This window comes from Ambystoma mexicanum, chromosome 3q (assembly GCF_040938575.1).
Source record: "Ambystoma mexicanum isolate Mex_15411 chromosome 3q, UKY_AmexF1_1, whole genome shotgun sequence".
Classification (NCBI taxonomy): Eukaryota; Metazoa; Chordata; class Amphibia; order Caudata; family Ambystomatidae; genus Ambystoma; species Ambystoma mexicanum.
This window is the reverse complement of record NC_090926.1, coordinates 971,774,809-971,798,538: the sequence shown is the minus strand read 5'-3', so window position 1 is coordinate 971,798,538 and position 23,730 is coordinate 971,774,809.

Sequence of the window (23,730 nt, the reverse complement as noted above, 5' to 3'; positions counted from 1 at the left end):
TCTTATTTATTTATTTATATAGTGCACAAACAGCCCAAGGGCATAGATGCGCTGTTACATGAAAAGCTTAGTTACAAAGGGCGTTAGAGAGGTTGTTGGAATCAAAATATATTAGTTGCATACATACAGAGTGAAATTTATTTACATTAGAGAGTATGTGCAACTGGGTGCTGAGGAGTCTTTAGGTAATGAGCAAGGTATTTACTGTTTTGCAGAATGCTGTGTGTGAGTTTTCTCCCCAGAGGGTTTTCCAATGCTGGGCTGTGAGGTAGGGAAAACTAGTTCCCCCTGCTCTGACTCTCTTGATTCTGGGCACTGTTAGCATGTGGAATAAGGAGTCCTGGTAGGTCTGGAGGTCATGGGTCGGTGTACTTTTTGATTCAAGTAAGGCGAGGCAGTTTGAAGGACGCCATACTGGGTAATTGCGAGGGTCTTGAAGAGGATGCACTGTTTAATGGGTAACCAGTGTGCCTGTTTCCTGGCTGCAGTGATGTGTTCACTTTTGTGTATGCCTAGTGCTGCACGTAGCGAACCATTTTGAATAACCTGTAGCTTCTCGATGTTTTTGGCTGATGTGCCCAGAAATAGGTCATTGCAGTAATCGAGTCTTGACCCTGTAATTGCTCTGGCGATGAACAGGCAGTTTTCCTTGGATAAGAATGGTCTGACTGCATTTAGTAGTTTAGCATGGTAGGCGACGGTCGATGCAATGGCATTGACTTGCCTGGTCATGGATAGCTTAGAGTCCATGTATATGCCTAGTGTTTTCACTGAGTCTGAAACTGGGATTGTGTTATTATCAATGGAGAAATGACTGAATTTAGGGTTGAGGTTCTTGAGGGTTTCTGAGGACCCGATTATGCAGAGCTCCATTTTATTACTGTTAAGACAAAGACCATTGAAGTTCATCCAGGCTTGGATAGGCTCGTAGATGGTGTTTAGTCCTTTGGTGTTGGACTCATAGCCCCCTGTCAGTGGGAGGAGGATCTGTATGTCTTCTGTGTAGTTTGTGTATGAGATACCAAGTGAGCCTAGGATGTAGAAGAGGGGCCTTGTAAAAAATGTTGTAGAGTGTGGGTGAGATGCATGATCCTTGAGGTACACCACATGATATGATGTTGGGCAAGCAGATGCTAGGTTAGAGAAGACTTATATGGACCTCCCTTGTAGGAATGACGTGATCCAGGTGATGGCGGTTTACGAGAAGTTCGCTGTGGAGATAAGGTGGTGGCAGAGGACATTGTGATCGACAAGATTGAATGCCACAGAGAGGTCTAGGAGTAGAAGAAGCTCAGGGTTGCCTGTGTCTCTCTCCTTATCCAATTGGTTTTTGAGATTGAGTAATGCTCTCTCAGTGCCATGGCCTGGGCGGAAACTGGATTGTCGCAATCGAAGGATTTTATTTTCTTCAATGAAGAATTGAATTTGTGAATAAGCAGCTTTGTCCAATATTTTAAGCAAAAATGGAACTGTCGTAATGGATCTGTAGTTATTGAGTGTCTGGGGGTCCAAGGTAGTTTTTTTTAGAAGCGGGCGGACCCAGGCTTCTTTGAGGCAGGTTGGAACTTTTCCAGTGGAGAAGGAGGCATTCACAAAGGCTGTTAGGAAGGGGGGCAAGGGTATACATGCATTCCTTGATTATAGACGCCGGGCATCTGTCTCCTTTACAGTTAGATGGTTTCATTGATTTCATGATGTTTAACATGTCTTGCTCCTGAATTTCTTTGAAGCAAAATATGTGAGCGGACTCCCTGGCTGGAATAGTTATCATGCACGGGGAGTTAGGCATGGTTAGTTGAGTTGTTTTGATTTTAGGTTGAAGGGTGTCCAGTTTGTTCAGCATGGCTGCTTGGATTTCATTGCACCAGGCTTTGTCTTTGGTGATGTTTTGAGGGGGTGTGGAGGAGGTTTCTAGGTCTCTAAAGATGGAGAAGATTTCCTTGGTATTGGATTTGGCATTCGAGATCCTTGCTTTGAAGGATGTGGCCTTAGCCTGTGTGATGGCTTTTTTGTAAGTTTTAGATTGAAGTTGGAAGTTCTGTTTGGCTGCTTATGACTGGGTGGTTTGCCAGTGGAAGAATGCAGCCCGCTTTTTTTAAAAATAAGTTCTTGAAGGTCATCAGTGAACCATGCATTGGTGTGCGTAGTGGGTTTGGCTTTACACGCTTTAATGGGCGCAATGGTGTTGACTGCTAGCTTCAAGGCGGTGTTATAAGATATTGCTAGGGTCTGGGGATCACTGGAGAAGGGGGGCCTGAAGGCCTGGCCTTGGAGGTGTACAAGAAGTCTCTCAGCCGTGAGCTTCTGGTGATCGCTAGTGGAGGGCAGGGCATGTTGTGGTCAGTTTTACGAATGGGGGTGATGTTGAACGGAATAACATTGTGGTCTGCCTATGGCGCCTGTGTGTTGGCCGTGATAGAGAGGGGACAGTTGTGTTGGGCTACCCAATCCAAGGTGTGACCTAGAAAGTGTGTGGGTTTGGTGATGGTGTTGGAGAACCCTACTGTCAAGAGGGCAGTGTTGACAAACTTAGCAGCATGATCGTTGGGGTCGTTGAGGCCTAGCTTCAAGTCTCCTAGGATAATGCCTTGGGTAGATTGTCTCAGAGGAGGTGTATGAGGGAAGATTGGAAATCTCCTAAGGGACCAGAGGGGCTGTAGACAAGGTGAATGGAGAGAGAGAGTGCAGTTGTGGGAGAGGTCATGTTTGATGAGGAGGTAATCACTGTTATTGTCCATAGTTTTGTCTGATTTTCTAATGGGTAGGCTGTCTCGAGCTATGATGGCGACTCCACCTCCGTTGGTGGGTCTGTCCTGTCTCACAATGGTGCATCTTGTAGGAAGAGCGAGGGAGAGGGCAGTACCTGAGACTTAATGTAGCCATGTTTCCGTTATCATGAGGAGATCCAGATTTTGTGTGGTGATGAGGTCGTGGATGTCAAGGGCATGGGCATTGATGGACCGAGCATTGATGAGGCCGTAGCTGAAGGGAGTATTATGTGTAGGTGGGGTGGTGGCTATAGCAGTGGGCAGGGCAATACTGGCTATGGTAGCAAGCACAGGCATGGTCACATTACAGACAGGTATACAAAATGTAGAAATTGCATTGTTTGTTATGGCAGTATGCAGACATTATCACTCTCATGAATAACACACGATTCTTCACAGGCACCATTGTATCTCTGTCCATGTAGAGACGACATCTGGTGGGACTTAATTGTTTGCACTTATAGCTGGTTGCTTCCCCATACTCCAGTCATGCACCACTTTGCTGACGGGTTGTACCTCCTCCTCTAGGTTAATTTCCCTGGGTCAACCAGCATGAATGTAGCTCTGAACCTGGTTCAGCAAGGCTTCTTCGTTGTGCTTCATCGGTGCAAATCACTCATTACTACTCCATTATGCCCCCTCACGTAAACACGCTACTTCCTGCATGAGCAATTTCCTCCCTTAACCCACAGCACCAAGCACCTGGTAGCAAGTTATTTTGTCCTCAAATGGGATGGGTAATTTGAACAGTAAATCTGCGTGTACCTTGTTTACTCCAGGTGCAAATTACATCTTGAATTACGCAGATTGTAAATTAAAGGCTAATGTTAATAGACAAACAATTGAATGGTCACCACCCTCTGTTGATAACATAGTCTCATCCAGTTTGCAGTGGCTCGTTAAATGGTTGTAGCCCATAACAATTGCCAATGCAACTTCCGGCATTCAGACCAATGATCACTGCTGAATCACCAAGTAATGTCTTTCAGTCGCTGGAAAAAAGTGTGATACCCACCCATTTGTCTCAGGGTTTTTGAGCTATAAAACTACAAAACAGTGGGTCATGACAGCTACTTTTAAATGCACACATTGTTAACATGACAACAACACAATTGGGTGCTTCTAGATGTCTTGCCTTAATGTTTCTAAACTTCTGCGGCATGTCTTCAGACCATTCATAGCTCTTCTTAAGCAGCTGTTTAAAAGAGTTAATTTGCCGGCAAAATCAATCGAGTTTGAAATGAAATTCTGCATCACTCATTATTGATGCTCTATGTTCATGTTTCTGTGTTCTCTCTGCGTCCCCAAATTCTTCTCCACTTCTCTTAAGAAACCTTCCAGCACAGGTTATTAACCCATACCCACTTACCTTATTCAACACCTTGCCCAAAATACACACTTTGACCCTCAAAGCTACATCCAAATTAGGCGTTATAGTTTTTTTAGTGGCACTCTTGACTCCAAATGGCACTCGCAAATACTTGAAAATACATTTGCAGCTATGTTTGAGGCAGCATGGAAACGGTCTCCTGCTGTTATAAACTTGCCATCTCTGGTCGTACATGAATCTGCAGCTTCACGAATGCCAGATCCCTTCATAATAAATAAAAATAATAATAATTTCGCATTTATATAGCGCTACGAACCCTCAGGTATCTGAGCGCTGCTTATTATTACCCACGGTGTGAGGTGCTCATTTATCGACCTCGGAAGGATGAAAGGCTGAGTTTGGCGCTGCATTAGCAGGCTCTACTCGCTGGGCCACTTGACCGGCATGCTTTTGTTCTACGATTTTGTCGGCCTGTTCAAACTGGAGATTCAGTCCATCCTTGATTGCTGGTGGGTTTGTTTGCCACCAGCACTGTATGATATTTCTCTCTCCCCGCTTCCATCCATTTTCCAAGCCCCTGTGACCCTGTTGGTCGGGCCTCAGCCCTGTGTCTGCCCCTGTCACACCAATCACATTGCCCAGGGGGAACGCGTTTGTCTTGGAAGCAAGACAACGCAGTGCAACACAGGTTTGAATCCCGATCCTGCGCTTAGAAACCACTCACTGGTATTAAACACGTTATAAAAGAACAATTATAATTAGAAAAGAACAATTATGCTGGATGTCGTGCTATAAGTGCTTCTGCTATTCCAGCGTTACAACTCTCTGGTGTGAATATGCTGGCCAATTCAGTGACCGGCGTATGCCATCTGCTTTGATTACCCGAACTTTGATTCTAAAGTTAAACATACGAAATTATTACTTAACACAGTAATAAATGCATGCGGGCATGGTGTGGATGACATTGGGCCAGAACCTCAAAAGGCAGTACAAATGAAAAGAGCGTTGAGAATGTGCTTGGTTCCTCTGCTTTCAGAAATGCTCAGGTGACTTTATTCACATTTCTGGATGGATTGAACTGTACAGCAAAGATGCGTTGTCCAGCTTCCTGGCATACGTTAATCTTGGGAGCATGCTCCCAACAGAATCTATGACAGGCTCCCAGCAACCACATGGTTGGCGGGAGCACATTTCACAGAGAAGGGCCTGTCTCGGTGAAATGACTTTAAAAAAAGCATTTTCATCCTTGTGTGGGGTATGGAAATGCTAGTTTGCCAGCAGCAATTTAACCCACGCCAGTAGCACATTTTAAAATAAAATCTAAACAGGGCTATGCACGTCCCCTTGTTCCTGTTTCAAAAGGAACATTGTTACTAAGCATTTTAAAGAGTATCCCATTTGTGAATATGGCATGCACTTTAAAATGCCCAGAAGTGTCACCTTATTTGCTCAAATGGCCAAAGGGGGCAAGTGAGGAGATGCTCTAGGGTATCTTCTCACTTGCATTAAAAAAAGGTTTTGACAATTTGGCCCAATATCTTCATTCAGTCTCCTCAGGTCAATGCATAAGCATTGACTCCCACTGGTCTTCTTAATGATACCAATGGAAAAAGCCACTCCAAGGACTCAATAGGCTTAATATCTCCCCTGGCACAGCAATCACTAAACATGACACTGAAATGTTCCCTCCACAGTACATAACTGGAACCTTTCATTCCTTGTGGATGAAGTATAAGACTTTCTTTTGGCCAATTATGTGTTTTAAACATTTAAGGTTTCCAAATTCCTCACGGAAAACATATCCACATGGTTCATTAATTTAAACATGATGCTTGGCAAAAATGTCAACCTCATGCATACATCACCTTAGAACGGCTTCTCCAGAAATGCCATACCTTCCTTGGTAGAATACTCTTTTCCCTAAATCTCTCACCTTTACCTTTCAAATTGTGTCCTTCAATTTCAAATGTACTACTTTAATCATCAGTACTTATGTCAGGAGAAACAGATATCCTTGCACAAACAGACATCTTCAAATTCTTCATATGGGTACATGTTGCATGACCCTTCCCTCGATTCCATCATGCACCGCAGTCCATTGCTGTACTTCACATCCCTGACGCTTCTCCACAGCACACAATTAATACACCAGCCAAGTCAGACCCTCCTTTCCATCCGCTTCACGTGCATGTTCTGAAACCAATCGATCTTTCTCTCCCTCACTCATCTTACTCCCTCTCCTTCCTCTAGCCTTCTATAGGCCCATGCAAAACAGTCCGCGTAGTCCAGATAATGCAGTCCTTATCCACAGCAGACCCATACTCACACCAAGCAACATATCACTGTTGTCCTCTTTTCGCATCTTCCTCCCCAGTAATCTGTACACTGCCCTTCTTGTTCCAAGCACAGTCAGGCAATTTCTCTTACACCACATTGAAACTACTCTGAGGTTGTCCAATGTTGCAACCAATTTCAACTGCGGTCTAATGTTACTTCCTGGAACTCTATGGCCCTCATTACGAGTCGCACGGTACAGGGTTAACGGCACCAGTAAAGATGCCGGTGCCGTCAACCCTGTACCGGCCGAATCCGAGTTCCCCTCGCAGGACCCGCTCTGCATGTCTAGTCTCACCAGACGTGCAGAGCGGGTCCCGCGAGGGGAAGAGGGAGCAGAGAACGGGCCAACTCGTAATGGCCCGTTGTTTGCTCCCTCTCCCATTCCCATTCAGCCCTCTGGGGGCTGAAATGGGAATGGGGAAGAACCGGGTCCGGGTCCTCGGAGGGAGGAATTACCGGGCCTTCCGACCTCGGAATGGCCCGGTTAGTCCTCATTCCGAGGACCTGGACCCCGACGCGATTTCCGCGGCAACCAATAGCGGCATGGTTACCGCCGAACTCGTAATGAGGGCCTATGTATTTATCTTTGTATTTATTTAGCAGTATTCTAGGTCCAAACCCTGCCGCAAAAGGGTAACGTGGCACAACAAAACAAATAGTACATAGTACAAAAGTGCATCAAACATACACTTTAAAAAAAAACATCATGAACAATTTTAAAATAATATATTCATTTAAAAAAATCACAATGCATAACATCAAATGAAACCTACATCTAAAACAGTTAAACAGTATTCCTTTTCTAGTGCCGAAAAGTCAAACGTAATTCTTTCCCAAAATGAGAAATGAAGGGACTAAGGCGTAGGGCTAATGGAAATCATTTCCATAATATGAATGAGTTTACAAAGTATAAGCTCTGTTTTTATTTGTGCTTTCCCTTTCTTGCCTTAGGAGTCGTTTATATCATGCCCCGCGTTAGCAGGCGTGTAGTTGTGGTTAAGTTGATAAACCCATAGGAAGACCACTTTTTTGGCAGCTTATAATAACTTTGCTCCCTGTGGACGAATCTTCTCCAACCTTTGCCAAAAATATACGGAGTCCACTGAATTTATTGAGAAAGTTGGGTGAGGTTTCATGGAGGGGGGGCAAAGTTATAGGGTGGGTCCCAAAAAAGTTTTTTTGCCATAGACTGAATGGGGAAAAACTTTGCGCATGGCTACAGGCTGAACAGCTGGTCGAATTTTAACCAAATTTGTAGAAGGAGCAGGGGTTTGGTTCAGAAAGTGTGCTTTTGTGTGTTTGGTTGAAATCTGACCAGTACTTTTGTTGCAAAGAACTGAAATGTACCTCTCAAAAAATGTGTGATACCTGGCTTTGCTCCGTTGACCCATTTCCCTGTTCGCTTCGTGGACAGAAGGCTCATTGGCTTTCAGTACGCCGTGAAGTCAGCGAACATTGGATGCGGCCGGTGGTTGGATGTAGGGAAGTGTGCTGTGCGTCAACATTTTTGGGAAACACCGCCATGGTGTATCGGAGGACAGTGCTCTGCTGTAAGGGGTTGCAAAACATGGTTTGCAGGATCGGGTGGGTGAAAGAGGGGATGAAAAATTTTGGGGAGTGAAAAGAGGAAAATATGATATATTCGTGTAGGTTGATTGAAGACAGTGGTGTGCGAGTGGTGAACGCGAGCAATGCAACAATTTGCGGGTAGCGCCTCAGGCGAGAACCTACTGTAATGACAGCATGGATGCTCCATTGGGAACAGGGACTGCATTGCAGAGCTAGCTACGCACATATACATCATTGGCGGGTAGCTGCAGAGGTGACTATCATTCTTCAGTGCAGGCAGACTCCATTGGGGATGGGGAGTGCATTGGAGACAATGTGAGGATATTTCCAGTCAGTGTACTATGTTGTGTTTTACCTGCAAAGCCCCTTCTGCCATGGGTGCATGGCCCTTGAAGTTAACAGTCTGGCTACTGGTTGGAAGTAGGTTTGAGAATGTTGGCTTGTTCGGGTTCATTACTACCTGTAGTCAGGAAAGCTACTTGGCCACATGTTCCCATGCATGGCTCTATTGCCTTCTAGTGGGTGTGTCAAAGGACTGGGCTCTTTGGTGCTTGGGTCGAGGCCATAGGCCTCCGCATGTACCCAATAGCCTAGGTCTTGGACATAACTCCTGCAACGCAGTGCAGCTATGTATGGGAGCACTGTGCTATAGGTATGTGCATTGCACACATATGTATAAAGAGTGGATTCCTTTTGCCGTAGCTCATTTGGATAAGTTATTATAACCATACCTTCTTACATCCCACACACTTTTAAATATTAAGTGTCCACGTTTGCAGAATCACTATGAGGACATGTCAGACTTCCCACAGCAGCAGTGGTGAGACATGTCACTATTTCCCTTTGGAATGTGTGGTCGCAAACAGAGCCTTGCTTCAAGGAGTGTAGTAAGACATTGGGACATGTAAGGATTTTTTTACCATCACCCTTTTTAGATTTGGGCCATTTGCGCAGCTACTTGCATATAAATCATTGTCGGGTAGCTGCACAGGTGACTACCTTCAGGGCCCAGTGGGGATGGGGAGAGTATTGCAGATGATATTGGGATATTTTCATTTGGTGTACTATGTTGTATTGAGAGTGGCAAATCCCTACTACCTTGTGTGCATGGCTAGGGCCCAGGGAAATAACAGTCTGGCCACTGGTTGAAAGTAGGTTTCAGAATGTTGCCTTCTTTGGGTCTGTTCCTATACTGATATGTACCTCTAGCGTACACTCTTGGAAGTATTCATCTCTTGTGTAGGTGGTCACCATTACAGAATGGGTGTGGAGCACATTTTGCAGTTCGTACACCATCTGAAGTGGCGTGCAGTGCCTGCACTTGAATATGGTGTACGTCATTGGACTTGTTGCCATTCACAGCTGACATGCCACCATTTCTGTTTGGTATGGTGTACTCCTGATAATACTCTGTGCTTTGAGAGTGAAGAAAGATATTGCAACATGACACGAGTTACTAAGCAGCACACATTTAAAGTATGGATAATGTACAGACTGACCCACATACATTTGAACCAAACAATTCCCTCTACGCCAATAAGTCCAGCTATATACAGGATGGCAGGCCATCTGACTGTTAGATTTCTTTTGCATACTTTTTGAGATAACCAACAAATGCAGTTGGCCTTCCTATTGTGTGCAATTCCAATATCTGCATTGCTTCCGTTAGCTATGCGTGTGGGCACGATACACCATCGCAACAGTGACTGCCATAGCTGACTTCAATTGTGGAGAATCGTTGCTCATGGTGTGCACTACAGGTATTTTCGTTACGTGTGTGCCAAGCATAGCACACTCTGTCATGTGAGCACCTAGCTCCGGAAAGGAGCAACATAAACAAAAGCAAAAGCACACATCCACACACAGAGCATACAGTTCCAGAACATTCTCATACTTTATGACCAATACTATGAATTGTTGCAAGAGCTCTATTGTGCTATAGATTGATCACAAGAATGTGTAAGGTGTCTGCTATCACTGCTCTTATATTTTTCAAACAAAATCCAGTGTGCAATGCCATCCATTGGAGATTTTTGGCATTTCTAGAAGTTGGTGGTGAGGGGAGGGAGGGATTGAGGTCTTATTGAAGCATCTCTCATGAAACGCAATTTATGGGGATGGGGGCTGGGAAATGGGGGAGGGGGCCATGTGCAGGTGGGCAGTGGTATTTTATTTACTCCATAATATATTCTGTACAAAATTATGCAAGGCAGCAAAATTGTTCAGCAATTCATCCATTTTGACGTCCAGGCAGTCTATTTTCATATTTAAAGCATTTCCTTCAGTTTCTGTGGCCGTATGTTGCTTTAGAAGAGGTGCCGCTTTTGGTCTACTCCTTTGTATTCCTGTATGTTCTGTTAAAGAAAAACAAATGTTTTTAGTATACATGAAGCAATGAATGACTATTTTAATTGTGTTCCCTACCTGCGGAAAATTCTCTTCCACCCATTTTAGGGTGGTTGCCATTGCTGGACACAAAAAGAAAACGTTATGCTTTCCTACTATTGTACACTACAGGACCTGTGCAATTATAATATAAACATTAGTGAACTTAGTACATTGCACTTATGTTCTGCTCTCAGTAGTTGGCATCCCTAACTCTGTCTCTTCGTCCTTTTTGGAATGTGAAGCAGGTGTGTGGATAGATTGTTGCAGGCAGATGTTACTTCTCTTTTTGGTGCATTCCATTACATTGCATACCCTATGCCTTTGCGATGTTTGTTTTGAAAGTTCTGACTTTGTGCACTTACTACATTTTCCCTTACCATTCCCGCACTTGCTGCTGTTTGTATATGTTTCTTTTCTTTGTTGCATGGAACCACTGTGTACGACAACCCCTCCCTTTCTCGGCAGGTTGGACCCCACATGTTTCCGCGAACAAACACACTGTTCGAAACCACTGTGGCTATTAGTATGGAAGCACCGGCTTCAGTATGCTGTACAGTACATCTATTCAAAATAAGAGAATCCTTTTAAAAAGCTATGAAATTCACTGACAAAAACGTTGTTAAAGGGACGTTATGGTTAAGTTGCGCTACTAAAAACCTATCACCTTTACTGAAAAAACTATGCTAAATGAATGTTCTGGTTACAGTGCCGTACTAAAAACCTATGCAATTCATCGACAAAAACATTGTTAAAGGGACGTTATGGTTAAGTTGCACTAGTAAAAACCTATGCAATTCAACGGACAAACATTGTTACAGGGACGGTATGGTTACAGGTAAAACAGAAAAACCCCAGAAATTCGCCAGTTATGGTAAGCTAAGCAGCCATAACTTGTGATACCACTGTGCACCGCAAGGACTAACACACATGACTTCAAAGATGACATCACAAATGCCATTGATGACATGACTGATGACATCACATGTGTATTTAGTTTTTCATGAAAAACCTCCAGAAGGGATTGGCCTTGTAATGTTGGCATAAAACTATCAGAGATCATTGGACAAACTATTATGAGATAAACAGTTTATTAACCAATGCATTTCTATAAACATCATTGCATTACAGAGTTATTTCCAGTACATGACCCAACTCATGTAGAAACGTAGCCACTGTCTGCAGTATGCATCAGACAGGTGCACTATTCAAAATCTTCCCATGTTGGATGGTGAAATGATGAATGCTTTCGTTTCAAAGCTTTGTGTACTGGCATCTTGTAATAAGTAACTAAGAATGCCTCACTTCCTACATAATGGTACTACCATACACAAAACATAAAGAGACAACAACACATACAAATATGAGCATATACAAGGAAAGTACAGTTAGCAAAACAGTAGCAGTACTACCAGAAACTGTTCATACCCAACTAATTATCTTCATGCACAGAAAGGATTGCTGTCTTTCGGGCTTACTTCTTCCCCTATATACATTTATCATATCATGTGCCTGGACCCTAAGGAAAGTAGTTTAAGATCATAAGAGAAGGGTAATGTCAACAAATATACTACCTTTTCAATTTTTTGTTCCTGACTCCCAGTGAAGAAAAGCACCCGGTGTACATGTCACTGAACAAAAAAAGAGGGAGCCACACATGTCATGTCATCAGTCATGTCATGAATGGCATTTGTGATGTCATCTTTGATGTCATGGGTGTTAGTCTTTGCAGTGCACAGCGGTAGCACGAATTATGGTTGCTTAGCTTACCATAACCGTAGAATTTCTGGGTTTTTTCGGTTTTACCTGTAACCATAACGTCCCTGTAACAACATTTGTCCATTGAATTGCATAGGTTTTTACAAGTTCAACTTAACCATAACGCCCCTTTAACAACGTTTTCTGTCAGTGAATTGCATAGGTTTTTAGTAGGGCACTGTAACCAGAGCGTTCCTTTAGCATAGTTTTTTTCAGTGAAGGTGATAGGTTTTTAGTAGCGCAACTTAACCATAACATCCCATTAACAACGTTTTTGTCAGTGAATCTTAATATATGTCACTGTACATAACACGTGTGTACTACTAGGCCTACCTAATTTATCTTTTAAGTATGTAGGTTTCCCTCGACTAAACGCTTTACAAATTAGCCAAGCTACTTAAAAATTGCCTGAATCGAGGGGAGCCAATGAAGAGAAACCATCAATTGCCTGCTGCATGGAATTGTAAAGTAAGCAGCATAGTGTTGTGACCCCTTTAATAATACATTGACAACAATGCAAAATGACTATTGCCAAGTTATGGGTAGGTCATGCAGACAGTCCTGTTTAACTTCCTTAGAAAGAAAGTGAGTTTTTCTGGATTGAATTACTAAAACGCAGAATCAATCCCTGTCTTTTTGCAGAAAATACACTCCACCAGGTGATGGACATCAGCAAGTAATGTCACTTTCAGGTACAGTTGCATGTCATCCACATTCTGATAGATGGACTGCCCACACTGCATAAGTATGCACCCCACAGAAGCGCTATATGCATTTTACATATTATTGGAGACAGTGAAGACCCCTCACAGGCAGAGCTGGGAATCTATGAGGATTCCATCTGGACGAATCGACTTCACCAAGATGAGAAAGTTGTGAACCACTCAAGGACCCCACCTTCCAAACCAATACTCGTGTGAGAGCTTTGCTCCACGCTCCACCACATCAGCAAATGTTTAGAGGTCCACTCACAACAGCAGGCAGGCTCACGCCCTTCCAACATTTTGAGTACAACGTTGACCACCTGGAGGGTCGCTGTTTCATAACTGCACTGAGGACGGAATCCAGATTAAAATGGTTTAAGTAAATCAACTTGAACCCGATGACACTGTAATTAATTAGCCACTGTCCTTTCAATTATTTTCCCCCAAAGAAGGTATAAAATATCTGTAAAATAACAACTATATAAAGAAAGACAAAGCAAGCAGAAACATTCTGCCCCAAGGAAGCAAATCAAAAAGTAAAGGAATTAACCAGGAGCTACAGGATGACAGCAGTACATGAGGAAATAGTAATAAATGAATTCTGTGGCTACAGAAAGCAGGAAAGATGGGGAGATCTGCAGACACAGAATAGTATCAGGGGTACTGAAGACAGGGAGCATGAGCCGCAGCAGGAGTACAAAGGAGTGGGTGCAGGAGGGCACTGCATGGACAAATGTACTGTGGACTGGAATCTACAGCATTTTGGTCCATTAACAAAAACACTGTAAACTAGGAACAAGAGCAGAGTCTACTAGGGAGAACAACACTGTTGTCTGGGAACAAGAACATTGCAACCTGGGAAGAAAAGCAATGCAATCGTAGAACAAGAGCACATAATATTAGCACTCTGCACTTATCTATGTATACAAAGGCACTCAACACGAGCAGCACATCCCAGGGCACTGTAGACTATGAGCCGGGGTATGGGAACGTGTGGCCCAGAATGTAAGACTGTGCAAGCAACGACAGGGATGATGGAATCTGGAAGCACATTTACTGGCGAAAGAGGCAAGCAGCAGTCCTCTGCAAGCAGAGCACCCTTCACAGCAAGACTGTCAGGAACACCATTCAGTCGAGCTCTTATATCCAGCAACGTTAAAGGATTGCTACAGAGTACACATCCTGGGATGAAGCAGCTAGAGAGCCACACCTGATAATATTATTTCTCAGCCCTACCAAATTCTGGCCAAATGGACGTGAAGTCGCCCTCAGTTCACACAGTCCAATATGTGATGCAAAACCCTCTCAGATGGAGCTAAAGCATCAGATGTAGGTTAGAGGGTAGTTCTGGGCTGATTTATATGATGTGTTCTCAGCCACACCTAGTCAACAGATGGGTCTTACTACTGGTTTTGAAGACATTTCAAGAGCAGGGTATTTGACCAATGTTTGTTCTCAGTGGAGGGGCTCGCAAACTCCTTTGTAACCAGACGTGGACCCCTTGCACTCTTTGTCTTAGAGACGCTCAGCTTCACCTCAGTAAAGTAGCCTGACTAGGCCAAAATACGTGTCTGGGGCTGCAAATGGTACTCTTGTTCACAGGAGATTTGCAAAGCCTTTTGGTATTAGACTGCCCTTGTGTGTGAAACCAAGACTGATATGGAAATGGATATTTCTCCTCTGTGAAGGGCGTAGTGAGCTAAAACGTGGTTGTATACCCTCCTGATTGGAAGAAATTTCATAGAACAGGGCATTTGAACCATGTTTGTTCTCACTGTAGGGGCTCCCATACTCCTTTGTAACTTTGTAAAACGTGGGCTTTCATCTTAAGGACCCCTGGGTAATCCAGATGTGGACCCCTTGCTCACTGTTTTATAGAAGCGCCACATCACCTCACTTATGAGGCCAGACTAGGCCGAAACCCGTGTCTGGGGTTACTGATGGTACTCTTGTTAAGATGAGAAATGCCTATCATTTCGGTGCTGTATTTACCTTGTGGTTGGGACAAAGACTGATATGCAGTGGGATATTTCTACTCTGTGAAGGGTGCAGTGCGCTAAAATGTTTTTGTAGACCCTCCTGAGTGGAAGAAATTCCACCAAATAGGGTAGTTGATCCATGTGTGTTCTCAATGGAAGGACTACCACACTCCTTTGTAACTTTGTAAAACTTGGGGTTTCACCTTAAGTAACCCAGCGTAATCCAGATATGGAGCCCTTGCTTACTGTGTCTTAGAGAGGTTCCACTTCACCTCACTGATGAGGCCCGACTAGGGCGAAATACGTGGCTGGGGATGCTGATGGTACTCTTGTTCAGAGGAGATTTTCCTAGTATTTCGGGGCTGGACTGCCCTTGTGGTTGGGAACAGACTGATATGAAAATAGTTTTTCTCCTCTGTGAAATGTACAATGAGCTCAAACGTGGTTGTAGACCCTCCCGAGGCGATACCTTCCCATATAACAGCTTATTTGGCCATGTTTGTTCTTGGTAGATGGGCTTTGTCCATAGTGTAAGTTGGCATGGGCTGTGGAGGGAGGAAACACATAGTGAGGTCTATTGGTGAGAAGCTGTGTAGGGACTTCTTTGTATGTGAAATGCAGGATAGCGGATCTTGCCATACAAGCACAAACAGATGAGATATTTGTCTTCGTACGTTCTTTGCTGAGGACATCAGTGATGACAACACCTAAAGCGATTGGTGAAGTAGGTGGTGAGTAGAGCAGCTTAGTGACACTGCCAGGTAATGTGAACAGCAGCCACTTCAATGCAGTCTGCCTGGAGCAGGCCTGGAGTCCTTATGTAGCTGCCTAGAAGATGGGAAACTGGTGGTAGTCGGAGCAGCTGAGTGCGAGGGCCTGTTTACGCAACTAGTAGCCTCTGCAATGCTGTCTGCCTGGAGATCTTCCGTCTTCTACTGTTTGTCATGTTCTTTGGCCAGTTGCTATTCATAAAATAACTAATTCCCTCATTTTTATTTCTTCATATTGATGGATCAAGCATAGTCATGGACTGGCCATTAGGGAAGACAAGTGACCTATTGCAAGTTATGGCATGTGATAGGTGTGTTGGGATGGGCTGAGTCAAGTCTGTGTAGGGTCTTGTCAGAAAACATATATCAGTTTTTTATTTATAAGAAATGTGACACTCAGGGGCCGATTCATGGAACAAACGTGCGCCGAAAATCCTCGCGCAAGCTTGCGCAAGCAGGCGCAAGCGGAAAAAACAGGTGCACGCGCACGTGTGCGATTCATGGAAGTCCCTGCGCGTGTTCACCGCGGGATGTGCGCCAAACCCGTGCATGGCGCACAAGTCACTGCAACATCCCGAAAGGCGTGCGCGACGCGCACAGTGAAAGCGCACAACCTCAGCGCATACACCAGAAAGTGGGCGGGACACAGGGCGTAACGCGCGGAATGGGGAACAACGCGCGAAAATAAGGGCGTAACTGGGGATGTACTGCAGGGAAGCAGACGGAACGCCCACACGCACCCGAACCACACGTATTCATGGAATCGAATAGGGCAAAGCCACGCACAGCCAAAGACACGCACAAGCTGAAACACGTCCGCCACACGAAGGTAGGCGGTAGAGTCCCAGCGCATCCAAAAAGTGGCGCGCGGGAAGTTACACACGCGATTGAGCGGGGTACGTGTAATTCGGGGGTGCACGGGAAGTTACACACGCGATTGAGCGTGGTACGTGTATATCAGGGGTTCGCGTGAAGTCTGTCACGCGATCGGGCCTGGGGGAGCGGGCTACGTGTATGTCAGGGGTTCGCGTGAATCACGCGATCGGACCTGGGGGAGCGGGCTACGTGTATTACAGGGGTTCGCGTGAAGTTATTCACGCGATCGGGCCTGGGGGAGCGGGCTACGTGTATTACAGGGGTTCGCGTGAAGTTATTCACGCGATCGGGCCTGGGGGAGCGGGCACCATGTATTTCAGGGGTTCGCGTGAAGTTTTCCACGCGATCGGGCCTGGGGGAGCGGGCTACGTGTATTACAGGGGTTCGCGTGAAGTTATTCACGCGATCGGGCCTGGGGGAGCGGGCACGTGTATTACAGGGGTTCGCGTGAAGTTATTCACGCGATCGGGCCTGGGGGAGCGGGCTACTTGTATTTCAGGGGTTCGCGTGAAGTTTTCCACGCGATCGGGCCTGGGGGAGCGGGCTATGTGTATTACAGGGGTTCGCGTGAAGTTATTCACGCGATCGGGCCTGGGGGAGCGGGCTACATGTATTACAGGGGTTTGCGTGAAGTTATTCACGCGATCGGGCCTGGGGGAGCGGGCTATGTGTATTACAGGGGTTCGCGTAAAGTTTTCCACGCGATCGGGCCTGGGGGAGCGGGCTACGTGTATTACAGGGGTTCGCGTGAAGTTATTCACGCGATCGGGCCTGGGGGAGCGGGCTACGTGTATTTCAGGGGTTCGCGTGAAGTTTTCCACGCGATCGGGCCTGGGGGAGCGGGCTACGTGTATTACAGGGATTCGCGTGAAGTTATTCACGCGATCGGGCCTGGGGGAGCGGGCTACGTGTATTACAGGGGTTCGGGCCTGGGGGAGCGGGCTACGTGTATTTCAGGGGTTCGCGTGAAGTTTTCCACACGATCGGGCCTGGGGGAGCGGGCTACGTGTATTTCAGGGGTTCGCGTGAAGTTTTCCACGCGATCGGGCCTGGGGGAGCGGGCTACATGTATCACGCGCGCTTACTCATGGGCTCTTTCCTCGTATTACACGCGGACGTGCAGTTTTTCATGCGCGCTTACGCATGGGCCCTTTCCTCGTATTACACGCGGACGTGCAGTTTTTCACGCGCGCTGTAATGCCCATGCACGTCTGTACGCGTCACGTCACAGGGGCGCTTGCGCTCGAGGGGCCTTCTGTCCAATGACAATGCGTATGCGTGCAGACGCGCTTATGCGCTAAGGGCCTTTCCTCGAATTACACGCTGACGTGCAGATTTTTCACGTGCCAAATCACTCCGTATCAAGCTGGCCACGCGAAAACACACGGAAGACCACGCTCCTGCCCAGAAGGCCGAATCACTGCCCCCCAGTGCCCCGAGCAGCCTCCTACGTGCCATCTGCTGCTGCCTGCCTGCCTGCCTGCTGCCACCGTGCCCTGCCATTTGGTGCCTGCACATCAGCCATCTGCAGGGGTCCAGTTGCTGTGTCCACCCCTGCTGGTACAGAAGACTCCCGACTCGAATAACATCGCTCCACAGCCCAGCCCCAGGACCCAGTTGCCCACCCACTCCTGCCCCTGGGGTTGCCATGTCGGGCACATCCACATCTTACCCCAGTGGCAACCCCTGGCCAGAGGGGCAGAGGGGCACCAGCTTCACTGCCACCGAAGTTGGTGTCCTGGTGGAGCAAGTCCTGGGGCAGTATGATGCCCTCTTCGGATCGTCCCGGGCCAACAGGGAAGGACGGGAGAGGATCTGGGCCGACTGTGTGGTTGCCATCAACGCGGAGGGGGTGGCAACCCGCACCATCCAGAAGGTCAAGAAGCGCTGGGAGGACTTGAGGTCCAGGACCCTCATGAAGGCCCGGCGCCTCGTGGAGGGGGGCCGGGGCCGCATGAGTTCCATCCAGTTGAGGGTCCTGGAACGCGCACACCCAGCGCTCCACGCCCAGATCCTTGAGAGGGAGACCCGTCTGGAGTTGAGCGGTAAGTGGCCAAGCATTGCTGTGTGAGACAGGGCATGTTGCAGTGTGCTGGTTGTCTGATACTTGCCTGCATGTGTGACATAGGCCATGTAGGCATGGATGTGTGCAAGGACATCATGGGAATGCATGTGCGACCTGTAATGTGTGAACCGCACGGTTGTTGCATGTGTTTGAATGCGACATGGGGAGCCCTGTGCAGATTGCACACATGAGAGCATGGCAGTCTCTGTTCCTGGACATGGGTGGGGGCGAGGGATGGGTGCTGATGCCAGATACATATGTGGTATCCATGTCTGTGTGCCTGACCTGCGTGTCTGTGACTTGTGAGTGCCATGGATGCATGACACATGTCTGTGACAATGTACAGATTCACTGATGCAGCCTAGTCATCCTTGTATGCACTGTGATTGGGGTGTACTGGGCCAGATGGATGTGACTGAGGTGAAGTGTGTGCATGTGATAGGCATGACCCATGATGCATGTGAGTCCCATTACATTGTATGATTCGAGAGTCCATTGGACATGCATTGAAATGTCCATGGCACGCACCATGACTGTCACTGTGTGTGTTTTGCCTGGACTGACACATGTGTTGTGGTGTGACATGATGGAAGTGTACTTTGACAGTGGCACTCATCTGCTATTGCTTCCTGTCTAGGGGACCATTGTACAGTACCCTGATGCTTGTGTTCTATGTCTCCCTCTACGCAGCGGCTAGTGAAGGAGAGGGCGGAGACGGCGCTGTGGAGCAAGGCGGCGGGGATGCCCCCACGGCTGCAGCGGAAGGGGTGGGTGAGCCCCCACAGGGGCCTGCTACGGCGGTAGACGGCGAGGAGCCATCCAGGTTGGTGGTTTCCACAGAGGAGGAGGAGGCCGCCACTGAGGCGCACATGGGGCCTGGTGGGGGCATCCCTGCTGGTGCAAGTGGTGCAGTCCAGGGGCAGGGGCAGGAGGCAGCACAGGTCACCGTGGAGGGGCCTGTGCATGTCGCTGTCCCTGAACCTGTGGGTGCACCACCTTGCACCAGCAGGGATGCCCCGTCCCAGGCCCGTCCGCAGGTAGAAGGGATGTCCATGTCATCTGACTCCCCTCCACCTGCGGACGAGGGGACCCCTGGCCGTGTGGAGAAGGTCCTGATTGGGGTCGCGATGCGCACGGCTGTGATTCGTGATGCCGTGCGTGCTTCCCAGGAGGAGCACGCACGTCATCACGAAGAGCACCGTGCCGACGTGGCCCAATTGGGATCGGCCATGTTCGGGGGTTTCCTGCATGTGTCGGCCAATCTGGCGGCCCTCTCCTCCTCTGTGGAGACTATACGCCAGTCGTTCTCCTTGCCGTCTTCCGGCCCAGATGCCACCAGGGCCCCCTGTGGACCTGCCCTGACCAATGCAGCCAGCTCGGTGGGGATCCCATCCCTGCCACAGTCGGGAGTCAGAGGTCCAGCAGGGGTGGACAACACAGCAACTGGACCCCAGCAGATGGAGGATGTGACGGCATCATCGGGCAGGGCACGTGCACGACGGCGTCAGTGGTTTCCATCATCCTGGATGCCGTCGTGCTGGCAGAGGCAGTGGCGTCGGAGGCAGCAGCAGGCTCGACGTGGGAGGCATCATGGCTCGGGGCCATCAATATCAGAGGGGCAGGCATCGGCCGGAGGGCAGGAGAACCCTGGGATGGTAGTGTCTTCCGTGTGGGAGCAGTTGGTCCAGCGGATAGGTGCGGAGCGGCAGCGGGCAGAAGAGGAGCGGCTCACCATGGTCAGGGCGGAGTTCCCCATGCGTCGGGCGTTGAGGCGGGCTGAGTGCCTCGAGGAAGCTCGCAGGGAGTTTGAAGTGAACATGGGGTTATCCCTGCGAGACCTCAGGGCCAGGACAGAATCCCACCTCCAGGACATCGACATGGAGTTCGATGATGCCCTGGCCAGCAACATCACAGAGTGAGCCGCAGGACTTGCCCGCTGCCATTGTATATAGTTCTTTAGTTAGTTAGTGGTAGGTTTCCTTTATTTTTTGAGATTTTTTTGGACCGCTCGGACAATGGCCACTTTTCTGTATATAGTTTTTTTATTAGGTAGTAGTAGGTTTCATTTATAGTGTTGGGCTCATGGACCCTGGAATATTCTTGTGTATAGTTGGATTTTTTAAAATACATTTTTTTAATTTATATTTGTGTTCACCATGAGGCAATGGTTTTTCCTTATTTTTTTTCACCATGATTTTGCTTTGGACAACATTAGTTTTTGGATTCCTTTGTTTTTTGGATTTTTACATTACTTATCGGACATGGACAATTTATTTTGTTATCCCCATTGTTGTATGTTTGATTAGTTTACTTCATTTTCTTCGAAAATACATGTTTTTATAACTTTCTTTTGTGGTATTTTCTCATTGGTTTCATGCATGTCATGATATGGGTTTTGACATTCACTTGCACCCATTGTGTATGTGTGTGTGACGGACATGTGTTCATTTACATACTTGCCATTGGGGTTGTATCATGTAATTGCATTTGCTATGTGGGTGGATGCAATCCTTGGCTGGGTGTTTGTGCTGGGTATGCTGCCCATTACTGCCATGATTGTGTATCGTCAGGACCTGGGGGCAGGGGGACATGGTTGGGGGCCTGCTGGCAGGTGCCCCACAGTGCTGGGGGGTGGGGGTTCAAGGGGACATGAGTGGGACATGAGTGGGGGCCTGCTGGCAGGTGCCCCACAGTGCTGGGGGGTGGGGGTGCAAGGGGACATGAGTGGGTCATGAGTGGGGGCCTGCTGGCAGGTGCCCCACAGTGCTGGGGGGTGGGGGTGGTGGGAGACATGGGTGGGGGCCTGGTGGAGGCTGCCCCTGGTGGCTGGGGGGTGGGGGTGGTGGGAGACATGGGTGGGGGCCTGGTGGTGGCTGCCCCTGGTGACTGGGGGGGTGGGGGTGCTGGGAGACATGGGTGGGGGCCTGGTGGAGGCTGCCCCTGGTGACTGGGGGGATGGGGGTGCTGGGAGACATGGGTGGGGGCCTGCTGGCAGGTGCCCCGCAATGCTGGGGGTGGGGGTGCAAGGGGACATGAGTTGGTGATCATTGGTGCAAGGAGACATGTGCCTTTGCTGGGGGGCATGCCCATGTTGGGTGGGCTGCCTGCGGGACATGACCAGGGATGCAGGATAGTCCCCGATGGTGTGGGCTGCCTGCAGGGGCCGTGGAGGGTGTACAGGGAACACCTGGGAGGACCCACACTGGCTAATCACATGTAGGACTCCCCGGCACCCCTGAAATACACGTACCCTGCTGAAATTGCGTGTAAAACTTTGTGCGCACCCCTGTAATACCCGCACGCAGCCCAATCGTGTGTAAAACTTTGCGCGCACCCCTAATACCCGCCCAGGCCAATCGCGTGTGGAACTTCCCATGCACCCCTGAAATACACGCGCCCAGGCCAATCGCGTGTGGAACTTCCCACGCACCCCTGAAATACACGCGCCCAGGCCAATCGCGTGTGGAACTTCCCGCGCACCCCTGAAATACACGCGCCCAGGCCAATTGCGTGTGGAACTTCCCACGCACCCCTGAAATACACGCGCCCAGGCCAATCGCGTGTGGAACTTCCAGCGCACCCCTGAAATACACGCGCCCAGGCCAATCGCGTGTGGAACTTCCCACGCACCCCTGAAATACACGCGCCCAGGCCAATCGCGTGTGGAACTTCCCGCGCACCCCTGAAATACACGCGCCCAGGCCAATCGCGTGTGGAACTTCCCATGCACCCCTGAAATACACGCGTCCAGGCCAATCGCGTGTGGAACTTCCCGCGCACCCCTGAAATACACGCGCCCAGGCCAATCGCGTGTGGAACTTCCCGCGCACCCCTGAAATACACGCGCCCAGGCCAATCGCGTGTGGAACTTCTCACGCACCCCTGGAATACACGCACACGCTCCCCCAGGGCCGATCGCGTGTGAAACCACCCGCGAGCCCCTGAAATACACGCGTCCAGGCCAATCCCATGTGGAACTTCCCACGCACCCCTGAAATACACGCGCCCAGGCCAATCGCGTGTGGAACTTCCCGCGCACCCCTGAAATACACGCGCCCAGGCCAATCGCGTGTGGAACTTCCCACGCACCCCTGAAATACACGCGCCCAGGCCAATCGCGTGTGGAACTTCCCGCGCACCCCTGAAATACACGCGCCCAGGTCAATCGCGTGTGGAACTTCCCACGCACCCCTGAAATACACGCGCCCAGGCCAATCGCGTGTGGAACTTCCCGCGCACCCCTGAAATACACACGCGCCCAGGCCAATCGCGTGTGGAACTTCTCACGCACCCCTGAAATACACGCACACGCTCCCGCAGGGCCGATCGCGTGTGAAACCACCCGCGAGCCCCTGAAATACACGCACCCAGGCCAATCGCGTGTGGAACTTCCCGCGCACCCCTGAAATACACGCGCACTGGCCAATCGCGTGTGGAACTTCCCGCGCACCCCTGTAATACGCGTACCCTGCTCGCACGGGGCCAATCGCGTGAGGTACTTCCCCCGCACCCTAGTGATACACGTAGCCCGCTTGCCGTGCTGATACAGGGTTAGCGCTGGATTGGGGATTGCGCTGGATTGGGGATTTTGATGGCTTTTCCCTGCGCGGAAGGCGTTCTTGGGGGCGTAACTGGCGCTGCTGCAAGGTCGCTGCGCCACTGTGCGCCACGGCTGGTTTTGGTGGCTGGAATCCATAAATACGCTGTGCGCGGAAATGGGTTTTGGCGCACGCGGCTGGCGCAGGGATTCGCACGCGCACACTGTGCGCCAGCCGCGTGCGCCACTTGTGCGCTGAATTCTATGAATTACCCCATCAATAGGAAGACAAAAATGACTGCAGATGCAATCAAAATCCTTTGAAGATTTGGGATATATTTCAAAATGCCATTCCTTCTGTGAACAATTGTTTCAAACTGGATGTACTCTGAGGTGGAACAGAATTGGTGAAACTTCAAACACCTTTTGGCAATTTCTCCCATTCATTGAGTGCAAATCTCTGTGGGCATCAATGGGATCACCCCATGGTTCCCAAGCCTGTAAATGAGGGTGGCACTGTTTTGTGGTTCATCATTTATCATTAACTGACCTGAATTCATATTGTGAACGCATGTCCTTTTCATCTCAGTGTCTTTTCCACTATTAATCCATTATTAGGCTTTCTGCGTGTGTCACTTTGATCAGTGCAAGG